Here is a 3,845-nt window from a genome sequence, read left to right on the forward strand (position 1 = left end):
TCGAGCTTAGTTTGCCACTATAATACAAACACGGAAATAAAGTTTTTGAACAAAAAAAGTGTATATCTTACGTCAGTATATTGAGATTGGACTACTTTTAATATATACGTACCTTTCTAGCCGGACATCCCCGTACTTTTTCATTCAGATTTTTCGATCGAATAAGAATCCCAAGTTCTCTCTACGACGATTTTAAATTCTTTGTTGCAATAGACGTTTGTTGTGGTTATTAAATTCTTTTTTAGTTGCAATAGACGTTTCTTTAAGCAATCTTTCCACTGAAGCTACGTACCTCAAAATTCATCATTTTTTGCGGGTACCTTCTCTTTTTTTTTGGACTATGTCAAAAAAAATTATTGACAGAGTTTTTTTTAAAACTGGGTTAATTCTTTTTTTTAATCTAATTTATTAAAGTTGAAATAAATTTTATTAAAAACTCATGTGCATCTTATATGTTATTAAAAAAAATGATACATATCATTTTTATAAATTATGTTAAAAAAAATTTCTTCAACCCAATTTGAACAACACTTCATGCATTTCAACAAATACGTTCATACAACACTTATAGAAAAAAGAACAACACTTCTTAAAAAATAAAACAAAAAAACAAAATAGAAAGCTTCTCTCAAATACAACCCTCTTCTGGTAAATTTCTCTCATTACAAACAACCATACAAATAAAATCATTCCCACATAACGCAACAACCCTCTACTGGGCAGTGGAAGCTTTTGCCATCTCCAACAACAAAGCAAAAAAAACAGCAGACCCAGTTGGCCGAATCAAGCCCAACCAACCTACAAACCCAACAATCCCACACAACACCCGCTTCTTCCTCAGACAGACAGACACAGCCTCATCGCTATCCCACTCGCCTTTGCCTTCTCTTTCTGCCGCATCTAGGCAGGACACCAACAAGCCAAGGGGGCACCCCTTTGCTTTTTATTTTTAATTTTTAATTTTTAGTTTTTTTTTTTTAGTTTTTTTAATTGTTTTAATATTTATAGTTTTTAATTATTAGTTTTTTTTTAATTTCTAAACAGTTTTTTTATTATTTAAAAAAAAAATCATATTTATTCATTTTTCAAAACTGCACCGTTTTTATCCAAACGGTGCAATTTTGGAACTACCGCCTGATCCCTAAAACCCTTCTACCTCCTAGTTCTAAGTTCGTTCTCTTTCCCTCTCCCACCTCTCTCTTAGGGCTGTTAAGTGAGCGAAGCATCTCACGAGCAAGCTCGAGCTCAGCTCGTATAAGCTCGGTCTGTGCTCGACTCGAATATTAAATGAAGCATTTTGTGAACACAAATCCTAACTCGAATATTAAACGAAGCAAGCTCGGCTCGACTCGGCTAAACTCGTGAACAAGCTCATATAAGCTCGTATATTTTTTATTAAGTAACAAATAACAATATATAATCAACATTACTCATTTACTCAATAATAACAAATATATTATATACCTTTGTTTTTTTGTTATTTATGCATATGTGTGTATATATATATTATGTATATGTATATATTAATATCAAAACATATAAGAAAAAAAAAATACATATATATATATATATATATATATGATATTATCATTAATCGGTTGTATTATGTCATTTAATACAAATATTATAATTAGATAGTTTATACTTTGAAAATTTGAATCGTATACGGTATATCACATAATCATTAATCATTATATAATCATATTGTATATCTGCATAAGTTATTGTGTTATTTAATTAATACATTATAATTATATACTTTATTCTTATAAAACATATATGATGTATCACATGATCTTAGATCTAAGATAATATTAATATTAATTGTGATATAATATAATCATAAAATTTAAGTATGAGTGTATGACCATTAGATCATATAAATTTATTACTTAGAGTTTGAGTATTACTATTAGATTAAATGATTAATAATTAAGTAACTAATGTGTTTCGTATAATTTATACATTATCATCACAATTTACGGTAAATAAAAACTTAACAATTTGAATTTAAATTATATATCATGAATTGTGATAATGAGAACATATAATATAAGTATATAAGTTATAACAATTAACATTGACCCATTACCCATATAAATTAGATAATGATACAATCATATAACTATATAAGTATATTAATGTTTGCATATAAGATACAATCTATATTAATATTGACATTATATACTTGACTTGTGTTAAGCATTAACATTTTAACATATTAATTAAATAATACTATTTGTAATATGATAATAGTGATTAGTGTGTGTGAGTGTGTGACATAAAGCGTTTTACATTGTGAACTTGTGATTTAAAAAATACTTAATCTAAAATAAAAAGAAAAAAAAAACGTGATTGAAAAAACACAATTTTTAAAATCGTAATTATTGAAATTAAAATAACAAACTTTTTTTTTTTTTTGAATCAGTAGCATTCGCTATTCATTTATTGCAAAGCTTGCAAAGCAGAGAAGTCTGCTTGTAAGAGATTACGTATACAGTCCGGTGGGGTATAAAACCACACCATTTGCATAGTTTCAGTTACAGCCATTCTAGCTAAAGCATGGGCTACTTGGTTCCCCTCTCTACGTACAAAATGCATTTCCCAAGCCGGGATGGCCCGTAACGTCACTCTTATATCTGCAGTCAGCTGTCCCCTGTTGCTCTCATCTGGATCTTCTGAGTTTACCGCCCTTATTACCGTGTTTGCATCGCCTTCTAGTTGGACTTGATGGATCCCCATTTCCAGGCAAAGTTGCACTGCCATCAGGGCCCCCATTGCTTCGGCCAGTGACGGGTCCAGGTATCCCTGTCGCGTCTGGCTACGAGCAGCCCACATACGGCCCTGGTGATCGCGAATAACAACTCCAAGCCCCACTCGTCCTCTCTTGAGGTCCACCCCTGCGTCCCAGTTGGCTTTAAACCAACCGTGAGGTGGAGCTGTCCATGCTAGAGCCGGATTTTCTTCCATTGGTGCATAACACAATTTTTATTTATAATTCCTAAATTTGGAATTTTGAATTTATTACTTAAATTTAATCGTAGCTGAATTTAAATTTGATCTGGTATATAAGTGTAATCGTAGCCGTCCAAAATGTTTTGATAATTTATAACCGTTGGATGAAATGGAAGACAACTATCAAGCATTTACTAAGAAGTACGTATATAGTGTAACAGAGACACCGTAAGCTTGCCTTGTTTGATCTAATCTCACGAGTAATATTAAATGTTGAAAACATATATATGATCAATGGATCATATTGAACAAGCACACCAGATGTAAGTAGAGACAGCCGCATGGGATAAGCTTTTTGGTAAAACGAATCAAACCGTTAATATTTAAAATTTAATTATTTTTCCAAATCCAACGGTTGCAAATTAGAGAACGCAAATTTAACCTAAATCTATCAGGTCTCTCAATTCTCTCGACTCTCCTCTCACAGACTCTCCACCGTCCTCCTCGCCTCCTTTCTCTGTTACCGCTCCTACCACTCTCCCAGTGCTCCCAACAGCAACCACCACCACCACCGCAGCAACCACACACCTCGACGCCTGGCTGAAGCTGAACGGTTCGTGCCCAGTTTCCAGGAACTTGCCGCTGCCAACCCCGCTGTCCACGCCGCTCTCGGAGGTCGTTTCACTCTCGCAGTATGCCGCAGATCGGAGGCGGAGGAGGTGATAAGATTTGTGGGTTTTTCTTTTCTTTTTGGGTTTTTTTTTTCTCTGTTTCTTCTTGGGTGGTGGGTGATTTGGGGTTTTGCCGTTTGATGTGTTTGTTTGGTTGCCCAGAAAATATTGGGCGGATTTCTTAAAGTTAGGCTAATTTTATGGTTGGGACCAATTTTG

General features: G+C 33.5%; 1 protein-coding gene across 3 annotated transcripts in view; it reads left to right on the forward strand.

The window, feature by feature from the left end:
• Nucleotides 1-3,418: 3,418 nt before the first annotated feature.
• LOC132172432 (WD repeat-containing protein 55) overlaps nucleotides 3,419-3,845 on the forward strand; it is a 5,713-nt gene continuing 5,286 nt past the window's right edge. For 2 of the 3 annotated variants that reach the window (XM_059583935.1, XM_059583933.1), the window contains exon 1: nucleotides 3,419-3,674. The gene's annotated coding sequence lies outside the window, so the exon portion shown is untranslated. Of the gene's footprint in view, nucleotides 3,687-3,845 lie in introns of all 3 variants that reach the window. The other variant, XM_059583934.1, reaches the window with a different exon arrangement.

This window comes from Corylus avellana, chromosome ca2 (genome assembly GCF_901000735.1).
Source record: "Corylus avellana chromosome ca2, CavTom2PMs-1.0".
Classification (NCBI taxonomy): Eukaryota; Viridiplantae; Streptophyta; class Magnoliopsida; order Fagales; family Betulaceae; genus Corylus; species Corylus avellana.